Consider the following 16,721-nt stretch of genomic DNA (forward strand, 5'->3'; position numbering starts at 1 on the left):
AAGGATGTGTGCGTGTTGTGCGGGGTGTGTGCGTGTTGTGCGGGGTGTGTGTGTGCTGTTAGAAGGATGTGTGGGTGTTGTGCGGGGTGTGTGCGTGTTGTGCGGGGTGTGTGCTGTGCGGGGGAGCTACTTGAGCCTCTGTTTAATTTCCTGTTCCCCCCACCCCCCTAATCCCCCCCCCTCGTGTCGCTGGCACCGGAGCCGAAGCGACCGCTTGGAGGAGCGCGGATTATGCGTTCATTGGAAGCAAAGACAAAGATTCCCTGTACAGCCTCTAACAGACTGTTGGGGCAAGTGCTGTTAGCGAGTAACACCTATGAAGGCCGGCCCGGCACACAAGCGCTTGGGTGGCCTACATCACGCCCGGCTACCTTTGTTTCCCCAGTGCTAATGTTGTTTAATACACACTGCATCGGGTATTCATTTGAGGCTGAGTCGATCTAAGGGAGGCCCAGGTCCGGTTAAAATATTCGCCACTATTATTATTGGTCGTGAGCGGGAATCGAGTAGGGGCGCTGGGTTACGCACAGTGAATGTTTATATATATACACGTGAATACATGCACAGTGAATGTTTAATCATATATACACACGTGGATACAAGCACAGTGAATGTGTGTATATACACACGTGGATACATGCACAGTGAATGTGTGTATATACACACGTGTACACATGCACAGTGAATGTGTATATACACACGTGGATACATGCACAGTGAATGTGTGTATATACACACGTGTATACATGCACAGTGAATGTGTATATACACACGTGGATACATGCACAGTGAATGTGTGTATATACACACGTGGATACATGCACAGTGAATGTGTGTATATATACGTGTATACATGCACAGTGAATGTGTGTATATACACACGTGGATACATGCACAGTGAATGTGTGTATACACACGTGTATATGCACAGTGAATGTGTATATACACACACGTGTATACATGCACAGTGAATGTGTATATACACACACGTGTATACATGCACAGTGAATGTGTATATACACACACGTGGATACATGCACAGTGAATGTGTGTATATACACACGTGTATACATGCACAGTGAATGTGTGTATACACACACGTGTATACATGCACAGTGATTGTGTGTATACACACGTGTATACATGCACAGTGAATGTGTATATATAAACAGGTACACACGTGGATAGGTGCGCACACAACAACCACCGTTCACCACAAAGTGGCGGTGACGTGACCAGGGCACGTGTACCAGGCTAGGTGCACTTTGAAGCCACACGAAGTGTCGAGGGTCTGCTGGCAGGTCACGGAACAGCTCCGGGTGCCATGGGATGACTGGCAGACACCCCACCTGTGCACCCCACTGCCCCAACGGTTTATCCACCAGGCGCTCTGCTCGTTGTTGTGAGCTTCGCTCCTCTGCCCTCCGTTGTTGCTGGAGGCCAACTGCCTCCCACTCCACCCAAACGCGTGTGCAGACAACCATACCAGCAGCATACACGACGGTATAGGCGATCTTAAATGACCGATGTGAATTTTAATGATGCGATCAAAGGGCTAGAGAGCTGAAGCATGGCACTAATATAGTCGAGGATATATTTACATTCATCATCAGCAGCAGCAGCAGCCATGTTCAATCCACTGCCAAGCGCCACCACCTCTCACGACCCGGCGATTTAGCGATCCATCGCTCCATCTCCGCTGTGGCCGCCTCTCGGACGCGTTCCACTCCTTGACTGCCGCTCCGTGACGACTCTCGACCATCGTCCATCACGGTCGCCTCCTGTGGCCGTGACGCGTCCTGCCCAGGCCCCGCCCACTCCTCTCGGCAGTCTGGGGGGCGATGCCGCGGCGTGCGTTCTCGAGCCGCCGTGTTCCCGTCTCTCCCCGTCTCTCGGTGCGATCCCAAGCGAGCGTCTCTCCACGCTTCTTCGCGCACTCTCCAGCCCGTGTTGCGTCTTCGTCGTGAAAGACCACGGCGAGTGCGATCTCTTAGCTCGGCTCGTGGCTCCCGTGTCCTTCCAGCCGGAGCGAAGTCAACGCGTCTCACCCCCTTCGCGCACGGGACCCCCGAAATGAGGGCATGGAGTTGGAATCGAACTCAGGCTCGTGACGCAGCGCGCTAACGACAGCGCCACCGCTCGCCACGCGCACGGACGCGGTACACGACGCTCGCTCCGTTCATCAGCAACACGGCCTCATCACAGGAACATACATATACACAAGTACTGACGTTTCGGGAAATAGTCCTTATTGATGGTAGAGAGAGGATGACTGTTATTAGAAACGTCACACGATTACATATTTTACTTTGTTGCATTTCAGCAGTGTTTTATGAATGCTACGAATTTATTTATGCGTGTGGACAAACTGCCCCACGCACTGTTTATGGCAGTTTCCATGAATATCGTGTTCCACTCGCCTGCCGGCACGGCTCACGAGGGGGTGGGTGGACCAACACCACACCCGGGCGACTTCGTCTCCCAGTGAGGATGTTAGCACACCGCGCCAGACGCGGATTTGAGGCCAAATCGACCTACGGAGGCCCAGGACCTATTTAAATAATCGCCACTGTTGGTGGTGGTCGGAGGGAATTGAACTCTGGTCCCGGGTTCGTAGCGGTGTGCGATAACCGCTGCGCCCACCGCTCCCCAGATACATAGACATATACACAAACCGTACATACACATATACGTACCGCTAAGGCCCACACATCGGAAACACACAGGTACACATATACACAAATACATACATGTACGAAACATGTACACTTACAAAGTAAAGAATCCCCGTATAGCCGAATTAGATCGCATGGGATAAGTCCGGTAATTAGCGAGCACCTATTAAGGCGCACGAGGGGGCGCGGGGCGTGCCAAGCGCGCCCGCGGTGCTCTGTGTATAAAATCAGCACCGGGGAGACAAAGGCGGCCTGGCAGGCGGGTCGTGTGCACGTCAAACAAAAGCAAAGATCCCCCGTACAGCCTTTAGCAGATGAGTGAGGCCAAGAGCTATTAGTGAGCACCTATGAAGTCTCACACCGAGGAGGGGGGGGGGGGGGGGGTGGCCGTCTTCGTCTCCCTCGTGGTCCTGTGTACGCGCCACCCCAGGTACTCAGTTGAAGCCGGCTCGACCTGTGAGAGGCCCGGGACCGGTTAAGGTCATCGTCACCACGCGGTGTTGACCGCGAGTGGGAATCAAAGACGGCTTACCGGGTGCGTAGCGCAGTGCGCTCACCGCTGCGCCACCGCTCCCCACACACGCACACGCGGCCGCTGATTGTGATCAACGCGCCCGGTACGAGGATCATCGATGGATTATTTGGGGCGTGGGGGCGCGATCGCTACCCCCGTGATGAGGCGGGGGGGGGGGGGTATCACCACCATCACCACCACCATCACCATCATCATCACCACCATCACCACCACCATCACCACCACTATCACCACCACCATCATCACCAGCAGTCCCCCCCCCCGCCCCCTGGACCTCCCGAGGGGAGACGCGGGGCCGAGGGCGCGCACCCCGCGGCCATTTCCTCCGTGCACAGTTTACACAGCACCACAACAACAGCCAATAACAATAACAACAGCCAATAACAACAACAAGCCAATAACAACAACAGCCAACAACAACAGCCAGACAAGGCTCGCCTCGGATCGTCATCTCTGCAGCCTGATTATGGCTCACGCATCATTAAGAGGCCGTCGTTCAGAGCAACGGGCCTGGTGCAGCATTGAAGATTCGTCATTTTGCCTGTGCACCACCACCACGTGTCATGTTAGTTACATTCTATTAGCTCGGTATTATGACGTGGTGGTCGGGAAATGGTGGTGATGGTGCTGGTGGAAATGATGATGGTGGTGGTGATGGTAGTGATTATGGTGGTGCTGGTAGTAATGGTGGTGGTGGTGATGATAGTGGTGCTGGTAGTGATGATGGAGGTGGTGGTGGTGCTGTAATGATGTTGGTGATGGTGGTGGTGATGAAGATGGTGATGATGGTGATAATGAGGATGGTGGTTATGGTGGTGTTGCTGGTAGTGATGATGAAGATGTCGTTGATGATGGTGGTGCTGGAAGTGATGACAGTGGTGGTGGTGGTGGTGGTAACGATGGTGGTGGTGGTAGTGATGATAAACACGGTGGTGCTGATGGTGGTTGTTGTTGTAAATCGCCAACACAAACACTTCACGAATGTCAGCCACACGGACGCCGTGACGCAGGCGCTCGCTGACATTTTAAACGCCGCCGACTCCACCCCGTGTCCACCCGCCCCTCAATGCGACATCCCAATGAGCGCTGTCAACATCCATGTTTCTGCATTACCGGTAAGTGCATGCAAACAAAGCGGTGAAAGCCGTTTGCCGCACAAGTATCAACTTTATCGGGCAATAGCCAGAATATTGCTACCGCTGTGTATTTATTTAGAACTGCTTCCGCACCGTACCCAGCCAACCGTGCGCATCTGTAAGAGGGAAGCGAAGGGAGTTGCCACGGTGGCGCATTGGGCAGCAGCGCGCGGGACGCGTCCAGAGGTCGCCGCACGTGTGCGCACGTGTGTGAGGTGTGTGTGCGCATGTGTGTATGTGTGCGCATGTGTGTGTGTGTGCGCACGTGTGTGTGTGCGCGCGTGTGTGTGTGTGCGCGCACGTGTGTGTGTGCGCACGTGTGTGTGTGTGCGCACGTGTGTGAGTGTGCGCACGTGTGTGGGTTTTGTGTGTGTGTGCGCACGTGTGTGGTGTGTGCGCACGTGTGTGTGTGACGCACGTGTGTGTGTGCGCACGTGTGTGTGTGTGCGCGCACGTGTGTGTGTGTGCGCACGTGTTTGTGTTTGTGTGTGTGCGCACGTGTTGTGTTTGTGTTGTGTGCGGTGTGTGTGTGACGCACGTGTGTGTGCGCACGTGTGTGTGACGCACGTGTTGTGTGTGCGCACGTGTGTGTGTGCGCACGTGTGTGGGTTTGTGTGTGTGTGCCGCACGTGTTTGTGTGTGTGCGCACGGTGTGTGGTGTGTGACGCACGTGTGTGTGCGCACGTGTTGTGTGACGCACGTGTGTGTGTGTGCGCACGTGTGTGTGTGCGCACGTGTGTGTGTGCGCACGTGTGTGTTTGTGTGTGTGTGTGTGACGCAAGGCCGGTAGCAATGGAGTCAACATTGGGGGGGATCAAATCTTCCAGGCGGTCTGGGGTCCCCCCCCCCAGAAAAAAAAATCTAAATTTGAAAACTCATTCCTGCCATTTCCTACCTATAATATTAAAAAATTAACTAACACATAGGATGGACTTTTAATGTATTTTTTACAATAATGTCTAATAGTGTATTGTATTACATCGCTCTGTTTTTTCTTTTTTACCTTTTCTTTCTTCATTGTATGTAATGGCAGAGATGATGGATTATAAAGTACAACCATAACCACAATAATATAACCAGAAACTATTTTATAGAAATATATTGGGGGGGGGGACATTTTGAGCAAGTGTCCCCCCCAATATATATTATAATTACGGCCTTGGTGTGACGAGTACGCGTGCCAGTGTTCGTGTGGAGAGCGGCAGTGATGCGGTTAGCGCGTGCTTCGCTTGGAAACTCCACGACCCGAGTGCGATGCTCACGGCCACCAACCACAAGTCCCGATTATATGAATCGTTCCTAAGCCTCCCCTAGGTCGACTCAGCCTCACACGAGTACCTGATGCGATGTGTAAATAATACCATCACTGGGGAGATACAGGCGGCCGGGCATGGTACTGGCCACCCACCCCCTCGCGTGCCACGCAAATCTTCATCGGAGCTGCGCGTCGCTCCGACGGGGCTCCCTCCCCAGGGTGGTGGCGCCATCTGCCGGTAGGGCTGCTGGCACCGCCGTGGCCACCACCCGACTCCCACTCATCATCCACAGACCCCGCTCACCCATCACTCACCCACTCACTCACCCATCACTCACCCATCACTCACCCACTCACTCACCCATCACTCACTCACCCATCACTCACACACCCCACTCACCCCGCTCACTCACACACCCCACTCACCCATCACTCACACACACTCACTCATCCATCACTCACACCATCACTCACCCATCACTCACTCACCCATCACTAATCCATCACTCACCCATCACTCACCCATCACTCACACACCCCACTCACCCATCACTCACCCATCACTCACTCACCCATCACTCACCCATCACTCACTCACTCACCATCACTCACACACCCCACTAACCCCGCTCACTCACACACCCCACTCACACCACTCACTCACCCATCACTCACACACCCCACTCACCCATCACTCACTCATCCCACTCACGCCATCACTCACCCATCACTCACCCATCACTCACTCACCCATCACTCACCCATCACTCACTCACTCACTCACCCATCACTCACACACTCCACTCACCCCACTCACTCATCACTAACTCACTCACCCATCACTCACACATCCACTCACCCATCACTCACACACCCCACTCACCCATCACTCACCCATAACTCACCCCACTCACCCATCACTCACTCACCCATCACTCACACACCTCACTCACCCATCACTCACACACACCCCACTCACTCACCCACTCACCCATCACTCACCCATCACTCACTCACCCATCACTCATCCATCACTCACCCATCACTCACCCATCACTCACTCACTCACTCACTCACTCACCCATCACTCACCCATCACTCACTCACCCATCACTCACACACCCCACTCACCCCACTCACTCATCACTCACCCATCACTCACACACCCCACTCACCCATCACTCACACACCCATCACTCACACACCCCAATCACTCATTCACCCATCACTCACACCCCCACTCACCCCACTCACCCATCACTCACCCATCACTCACACACCCCACTCACCCATCACTCACACACCCATCACTCACCCATCACTCACTCACCCATCACTCACACACCCCACTCACCCCCACTCACCCATCACTCACCCATCACTCACACACCCCACTCACCCCACTCACCCATCACTCACCCATCACTCACACACCCCACTCACCCATCACTCATACACCCCACTCGCCCCACCCATACACAGCACTCATTGCAACAGCATTCCTTCAACACAAACCAACTCCGGACCGGTTTCGACATTCACCGTTTCATCAGCAGACTTCGGCTCGCTCGAACTAATGCTGGTGAATTGCCAGATGCGTGTGGCTGATGGGACCTGTAAAAAAGACGTGAATGTTGTTATGTGGATGGACAGATACGGAGGCGGATTGTCGGTCACGTGGTCCAGCGGAAGCACAGCTGGCACCTGTTACAGAGGTTCGCGGTTCTAATCCGGCAGGCCGCCCCGGTCACTGCTTCGAGTGTAGTTACCACGAAATACTACTACGAGCTGTCTCCGTAACGGCGGACTTTGAAGAACCCCGTGACGTCCTCCGAAACGAGAAGGCCATTGTGTGCCAGTGTCATGGTCCACATTTGATAAATTGAAAGCAAATGACACCGCAATTTACTCAATTTGGATGGCAGGACTGCTGCTGTGCAACTCCCGCTGGCTGTGAGAAATGGCAACAGCGACTCCCTACCTGATGATAGCCTTGCGCCACACCAGGGCAGCTACCGCTGGGGTACCCCTAGGGTAGACCACACAGCAGCATTATCGCCACCCCCCCCCCCCTCTTTGAAATTACCGCAGGCTGTGTCTGTGAGACGCAGCGGTGGCGCCTTCCTGCGCGATGTGAACCACAGCGCCCGTACCAAATGTACTCAATTATTAATTCTTTATGCACTCAATCGTTGTCTGCTAATTCATCTCGGTGCTTGCCTTCTGCACCAGGGCGCTCTGCGTTGCTTTGCGTCGGGCTTGGAAGGCGGGGATGGTCGGGGAGGGCGCGGAACGAGCGCTGCTCCCACTCCACACCCGGGCTCTCTCTGGGTCTCGCATGCGGGGGGGGGGGGGGCGGGGAGTCGTCCAGGAGATAATCATGCCTGGGCCGATAGCCCGCGCCGCGTGGCCGCTCGGCGAGCGGGGGTATTAGGGTCCCGCGTGGGGTCTAATCGGCGCGAGGGCCTGGCTGCCAGGAGCCGAGAGGCGCCTTCGCGGCCACGAACATCATCAGTCATCACCCTAACCCCCCTCTAACCCCCTTACATCCCCCCCACGCTCCCCACCGCCCCATTGCCGCGCACCCCCCTTCACCTCGAGCTCGCAGCAAGCCCCGCGCAATCAGGGCGCGCGCGGCTCCTCCACGCGGCGCGGCGCGGATCAGGGCGGATCAGGGCCGCGGATCACGGGGCTCAGAGAGAGACGCGGGGAGAAGGTGGAGCAGAGAAGAGCGGGGTGGAGCGTGGTGGAGCGGGCTGGAGCGGGGTGGAGCGGGGTGGAGTGTGGTGGAGCGGGGTGGAGCGGGCAGGGTGGAGCGAATCGCACGCCACACAACCACGTTACCCATCTACACTGTCTAACCCACAGTGCTCGCTCCCATCAGCCACATCGCTCGCTTCATTGACCTACCCCGCAACTACCCCACGCACACCACGCACACCCCGCAACTACCCCACGCACACCACGCACACCCCGCAACTACCCCACGCACACCACGCACACACGCACAGAACCACACGCACACCACGCACACCACGCACACCACGCACAGAACCACCACGCACACCACGCACCACCACGCACACCACGCACACCCCGCAACTGCACACGCACAGAACCACCACGCACACCACGGCACACCACGCACACCCCGCAACTACACCACGCACACACGCACACCACGCACACACACACACCACGCACACCCCGCAACTACACCACGCACAGAACCACCACGCACACCACGCACACCACACACACCCCGCAACTACACCACGCACAGAACCACCACGCACACCACGCACACCACGCACACCAAACACACCACGCACACACCGCACAGAACCACCACGCACACCACGCACACCACACACACCACGCACACCACGCACACCACGCACACCACGCACACCACACACACCACGCACACCACACACACCACGCACACCACGCACAGAACCACCACGCCATCCACGCACACCACGCACACCACACACCACGCACACCACGCACACCACACACACCATGCACACCACGCACACCACGCACACCCACGTACACCACGCACAGAACCACCACGCACATCCACGCACACCACGCACACCACGCACACCACACACACCACGCACACCACGCACAGAACCACCACGCACACCACGCACAGAACCATCACGCACATCCACGCACACCACGCACACCACGCACACCACGCACAGAACCACCACGCACACCACGCACACCACGCACACCACATCACACCACGCACACCACGCACAGAACCACCACGCACATCCACGCACACCACGCACACACACACACCACGCACACCACGACACCACATACACCACGCACACCACTCGCACCCGCGCCATCCCCGCACTCCGCGCGTCCGTGACGCTGTCAAGGTCGGTGAGAGGGACGCACGCGAGTGAATAGTCTTTGGTCAACAGTCTTGAGACTCGGCAACACTTTACTGGGTGAGCACGTGCGACGAGAACAATAGCAGTCCGGACGTCTTTTGGACGTGACAGTCCGACCCTCCCTCCCTCTCTCCAGCCAGGCATCCAGGCAGCCAGGCAGCCAGGCAGCCAGGCAGCCAGGCAGCAGGCAGCCAGGCAGCCAGGCAGCCAGGCAGCCAGGCAGCCAGGCAGCAGGCAGCCAGGGCAGCCAGGCAGCCAGGCAGCCAGGCAGCCAAACGTTGTTCCCCATGCGGTGTTGTGACTACGACGCTGGTGGCGTCACCACTCGGGCACGACGAGCGAGTCCCGAGTGGCGCCGCGAGGGTGCTCGGAGCCCGACGGAGACCGGGACCCGCCCCCCCGCCCCACATCGGCGGCGGAACACGCAGGGGAGGTGCTTCTCAAATGTCCATGTATGGAAGTTGAACTTCTTTCGCACCGTACGTAGCCAACCGTGCCAATCGGAGGTGCGAGGGAAGGACAACAAACCAAACACAAAACGCAGTTCATGATTCTATTCGAGGTGGCATGGTTAACCTCCGCTACCGACACCCGCCGCCATATCAGTGAATATCGGGGTTTGTTCCAGGTGACGATTCGACTCAATACGCAATTTAAAAGTGTTTTAATTCGTTGCGATGTGGGGTTATACAGCGAAGAGGCACGTGGTGCGCAGAGACGCTTGTAGAGGAGGTGGGCGCGCTGGGGATGACACCGAGAGACAGAAGGAGGGACACTCGGACGAGTGGACACAGGCGGGTTGGTCTCAAGTTTATCGAATAGCTGTGGCTGGAGAATAGAGAGCGGGCGTTTGGGGCAGGACGCGATGAGATCGCCTCGTGTGCAGGGTGGATTGCTGCCTTGCGGGGCCGTGAGGGCCGGAGGCGAATTGCGGGAGGCCTTCATCCAGCAGTGGAGTGACCATGGCCGACGATGGCGATGAATATCATCGTGCCACGATTATCTTGTAGGCCAAGAAAGGCGGCCACTCATCGGCAGAGGTCTTTCCCTGGACTCATTTACCCCGGAGAGTGCCACTGGGTCAGATGACTCTTTCTCAAAAGGGGGTCTTGCTGCCGCTACATTTTAATTTTAAGATGTTCTAGGCACTCGGAGAAATTCCACGCCTTGCAAGCGAGGGGCAACCCTCTATCCCCCCACCTTCTCCAGACAGAGCCCGGGTACGGCAGTTTCACGGCATTGCTGCGGTGATCCACCAACCCTTGCGGCTGCCTCCACCGCAATGGGTCACAGCAGCCATGCGCGGCACAGCCACCAGCGCCACCGGCACGAACAGCACCCGGCAAAACTCCACGCGGCCACGGGGAGAGAGACACGCAAATCCCAAATATACAGGCGTCAGGGTCGGTATCGAACCCACGACCTCCTGTATACCAGGCGAGGGAGTGAACATCTCCTGGCCACCGCAGCGCCCGCTGGCAGCAGACGAATGTCCGCAGGTCGATCTCACAAAGGGACTGGGCCTGGCCTCCCGAGTTCTCCCACCCTGGTGACGTGAACTTGAACCCCATCCATCTCGCTCTGCGACACCTCCCACTCATCTCTCGCTGCTCCCAACACCGCGACGGTAATCCGCCCTCATTGATGCGTCAAAGATCACGTCTGAGTTATTTACCCACCGGGAGCTTTTGAAGAAATAAAAACGAGCGCGCGCCCTCGTGCCCCGCCCCCCACTGCAGATCGGGATGAGCCGGGGAGCGCGCGCGCGGCAGCTCCGAAATCGCGACGCGCTCCGCATTCTCACGCCGTGCCCCGCGATCCGACTAACGTTGTTTGACGGAGTCACGGCGATTATCTCTGCCGAGGGCCTCATCCCATGATTACTGTAATTACAATCTGCCATTAATCCATTACCGGCTCCGCAATCCGGCGGCGGCGAGGAGGAGGTGGAGAGACTTAAGGCGATCAGCGCCAGCCGATCCCCCCACCCCTCCACTCATCCCGCGCGCCGAGGTGGCTCGCTCCTCGCTCCAAGCCAAGATCAGCTCGCACCGGGGCCGGCCGTGAGTCCGGAGGGAAAGGCCGTGACGGCCCCTCGCAGAGGTAACAAAGCGTCACTTTACACGGAGGATTTCCAGATGTTTTTTCATTCATAATGGGTTTATTGTGGCTTAGATCGACGCATTGGTGTTGTCACGTGGGCAAGTGTGCCAGCTGATTTCGCGTTTCAGCAACACCGGAGAAGGGGGTGTTGAAAGACCAAATAAATGTTGTCCGCTGGAGATTACATCCAGCATTGTCAGGCGTTTACAGCTCAGTTCTACAGGGAGTTTAAAATAGATGGACCCAATTTCAAAGCAATATATTTCACGATGGCAACATGTTACAATTACACTAAAAGTTACAAATGGTTGAATGAGTTATCAAGTTTTACTAACCAATTTATTAATGCTCTACGTGCCCTCCACCTGCTGTGCGGACAACATCGAGACGATAGTTGAATTCGTCCCAAAACGCCTCTCAAAGAGTCTTCTTCCACTGAAGTCACTGCTGCCGTGATTCTGTTTTTCAGGTCATCCAGATTAGTCGCTAATGGTGGCACAAAAACACGGTCTTTTGTGCCACCATGCCCTTTGACATTGGCGGATCAATGCCAAAACGCCGTGGAAACGCACGTTGCATCGCAATTACGGATTCAGTCTTGAACTGCAGAAAGCAAAACGCCTTGTTTTACGGGGTCACCATCTGGCGAATGACTGATGCTGTGTGTGCGCTGGGAGAGGCATCTCGCGATCATCATTTGAAACTCTATGCCCCGCCCCTCTCTATGTCCCTCCCTTTCAAGTGGTAAGAGTTTCATTCGTGGGCGGTTCGTGGTTGCAGAGATATAGCGATTTCAAATCGGGTCCAAATATTTTTAAACACCCTGTATTGTGAATGAGCTTCCTGATCCAGGTGCTAAAGTCACCAGGACGGCCGTGCACGTGATCCGGTTTGACAATGACGGTCGTTGATTGCTGCTGGTGGATTGGCAGGTGAGGTTAGCGTGATAAGGGGACTCGAGTTAGCGATTGGTGAAAATGGGCTTTCGTTAATTATGTTAAGTTCTATCGTGTCGGTGATGAAGCTGGAGTTTTACAGAAATTATATTGTGATTTAGTTAAGCGTTAGTTGTTTAATTAGCATTACGTATATTAGCACTGTCATGAATTAGTGATACAGTTTTGAATAAATTATTGCCGGTACATTATTAATATGATCAATGTATTTAGTCTGTTTGGCTAGATTCGTTAACCGTCACTGTGAATTTGGTTAGGTGTCATTTAATACGTTAATTGAATTAGCTCTGAGTAAGTTACCCGGTTGTCACGTGCCCTTCAATATGTGCAGAACCCGAGACGCAGCAAACCACGCCCTCCCTGGGGGGTGGCGACCCCTCCTCCCCAGCTCACGCAGTGGCGCAGAGCCCTTGAACGCCAAGCGCCACGCACATTGGCGAGCGTCACACTCACCTGCCACGCCACTCGCAACCAATCAGCTCTCATTATGAACCGCGATCACGTGCACGGCTATTGTGGTGACGTCACGGCACCGGCTTGACCTGGAACAGGAAGCTCGTGCACGTGGTGAGTGCCGAGCTTCTGTCGACAACTGGCGATGCTGGGTGGAATCTTCGGCGAAACGTCGGATTTCAACTTTTAGCTCGGCCTTTTCAACATTCCTCTTTGGGTTTTGCGAATAAACAATCTTTTGGCGCGTGTTCCCACGTGACAACTTAACTTGATTGGCTCTGTCGAGTGGTGGAGGATTATAGTAAAATAATACACGTTTCCGACATAACCGTTAAACGGGTTATGAATTGTAATCTACTGTATAAGTTAGTTATAAGAGCTTGGGACAAGAGACACTTGGAGGGAATTGCAAAGTGGAAAGTGCGAGGGAAGAAGCAGAAAGTTAAGTGAGGTGAGCGTGGTGAGTGTGTGGGTGAGTGGGTTGGTGAGTAGGTGGGTGAGTGGGTTGTGACGTGGAGTGTGGTGGATGAGACGACACAATCAGTGTCCGATTCGGGTGGAGGAATCAATGCGTGAAGTTCGCTGGGAACATGTCGCCCATGGTAGCAATAGCGAGAGCAGAGCGATAAGGGAGGCGACTGACCGCCGGCTCGCGAGTGACGGGGCGAGAGGGCCGCGGTGATTGTCCCCCCAGGGCGCCCGCTACCGCCGCCATGGCTTTGGCGGTTGTGCTGCTGTCATATGATGGCTCGATGCGGTCTCATAGTGGATTGGTTCAATATTTCCAAACCTGAAATCTCAATGATCGGTAAAAAAAAGTCTATTCTCGGCAATGGGGAATGCACCTCCTCAACTCACAACGATGGCGGGAACGCACGCTTGTGCACATTTGGGTCATCGCTGACTCTGAGCTCGCGTTGTCCTCCCCACACATCTCACCTGCGCAACATCTCTCACCTGTGTAACATCCCCTGCATCCACCACTCACGGCCGCGACCTTATCCTCGTATTCACCACATCCCAACGAGACCATTGCAACTCCATCATCCATCAACATCCTCCCTGCCCACCTCTTCTCCCTTATCTCGGTCGACTTTCTTCCACCTGCTCTCTGCTTAAGCAACCCAAGGGCCTTTGGGCAAAACCCTCCAGCCACCTCTGCTCATTGAGAATTGGCCCCCTTTTCTGCTGCTGCTGCTGCTCCAGTGTCCTGGAATTCCCCTAACCTGGCCATCCATGTCGTTGGCATCCCTGGCCCAGAAGACCCGGAGCTCGTGTGGAGCCATAGGCCAGACAGCTTCCACACAGCATTACACTGCCGATGAAGAGACAACGCTGTTTAACCGATTCAGAGTGAGAGCTCTGCTGCCAAACCGGAGCTGGCAATGCGTACTGCCCAGGTATGGGAACTCTGCCATCTCCACAGCCACTACCGTGACTCAAGTACTTTAGACCTTGACAGAAAGTACGACTTCTTAGTGGAAAGCTTCAGATGGGCAGCTGGTCACCAAATCATTCTCAATATGAGCACTACTGACCAGGTCATCCGCATAACAAAGTTCACTTCCCATTGGATCTGTACCAGATGGAAAATTATTCCGGTAAAGCCATGGACAGGTTCTCGAACTTGTGTGGTGAAGAATTGTTCAACAGTGTAGGGACTAGCGGATCTCCCTGTCGCAACCCCAACGTGAATAGGCAATGGCTCCGACTCCAGACCACACGGCTTTACTCGGTCCTGCCCACCGTCATGAAGGGCCTTAATGACTGTGAGCAAAGTCAGGGACTCCAAAAGAAAGAAAATCACCCAAAGCCTTAGCCAGGTAAAACAAACAGATATGTAGATCCTTAACACGTAGGCTTTCGCGACCAATGTTATTCATAATCAACGTTTTTGGGTTTAGATCGCGTTATTTATAAATGTGTCGTAACCCTCCACCACCCGACACGGCCAATCAATAAAAATGTGTCACGTTGACAAAGACAAATAGTTCACTGCTTTAGCCCACCGGTGTGTTGAAGGTACTCAAATTGTAAATGTTGTGGCTTCAACACACCGGTGGGCTAAAGCAGTGAATTATTTGTCTTTGTCAACGTGACACATTTTTACTGATTGGCCGTGTCGGGTGGTGGAGGGTTACGACACATTTATAAATAACGCGATCTAAACCCAAAAACGTTGATTGATATGTAGATCCTGTTGACATTTCCTACACTTCAATTGCAGCAGACGTACAGAGAATATGGCATTTGTGTAGGACCACCCTGGCCTGAAACCACTTTGTGGCCCCGCAAGCCTCTCCTCATCTTGCTTGGCCAGCAATGTTAGATCATAATCCGTGCCAGGACCCTTCCCGTCCCACTGAGGAGATGTCCCGGCTATTGTTACACTAAACAGGGCACCCCTGTCTCACGCAGCCCACACGGACTGTTGGGGAAGGGGCTGCAAGTGAGCGCCGATGAAGGCTGGAGCGGCGCACGACGCGGTGGTGTGGCCAGCACCACGCCCGGTTGTATTCATATCCCCAGAGCTGATGTTTACACACCAACCCCACATCTTCATTTAAGGCTGAGTCGGCCTAGGGGAGACCCAGAACTGGTTCAGATATCACGATGTCCACCGACGTTAGGTCCGCAGGGCTTGTAGCCCAGTGCGCTATCCGCTTTGCCACTGCTCGGCACACGAAGCCACAACACTGGGCACCGCACCCGCGCCCTCGCACCCCCAGCCAGCCGCAGCCCCCTCGCCCACCGCCTCGCCCAGCCACACACATCGCCACACCTCAAGGCAGCCACCCGCACTCGCGTGCGCGTGCGCGCGCCCGCACGGGACACAAAGACCCCCTTTTTATCCGGGCTAGATTGTTGGGGCAAGTGCTTTTAATGAGCACTTGTATATCCGGCACAGCACGCGAGGAGGGTGGCGTGGGGTCAGCACCATGTCCAGCAGCAGCCTTTGTCTCCCTCGCCGCTGTTGATGAAGTGGAGTGTGCGGTGGCGACGGAGCGCTCGGCCGCTCACCCGGCGCCTCCTTCGCCCGCCCGCTCGCTCGCGCCCAGGCCGCAGAGGGACCCCGCTGTGCTCCCAGACCTCAAGCGCCGTTAGAGCCGTGGCAGGAAGGAGGAGGTCTTAGCTCAGACACCCGGCCAAGGATTCCACCGACAGAGACCACGTCCGGGCAGACTCGTAACTATGATTTACATTTTGAAAGTGGCGCATTTCATCCGTAGATCCCAATGCGCCCTGCGTATGGAAATGTACGTATGTATGTAGAACTTCCTTTGCACTGTACGCAGTTCTGGAACCCAGTTGTATCGGAGAAAAAGAGGCCGAGGGAATGCGACTCGGGGGCACAGTGCCACTGCGATCCTCCATCCAACACGCCGGCCGATTGCATTTTGCAGGGTCGCAGGGTTGAGATGTGATGTATGGCACTATGCAATGCTGACGCATGGAAGTTCCCTCCATAAGAATATATTATCTGATAGTGAGTATTACAGAGACATCATTTGTTTATAACCAGGTGAGAGGAAATTGAGAAGAGCAGTTTCTTGATTAGTTTACGGAAGATCTGGGTTGAAATTGATTTAACGCGAAGCCAGAGCGGAGCTTCTGCAAACGTCACGGAGAGATTCACCGCGAGATTCGGAACGATCGCCAGATATGAAACATCGGAGATACACCCCTT

This window comes from Lethenteron reissneri, chromosome 27 (assembly GCF_015708825.2).
Source record: "Lethenteron reissneri isolate LAM-NWPU_2019-01 chromosome 27, ASM1570882v1, whole genome shotgun sequence".
Taxonomy (NCBI): domain Eukaryota; kingdom Metazoa; phylum Chordata; class Hyperoartia; order Petromyzontiformes; family Petromyzontidae; genus Lethenteron; species Lethenteron reissneri.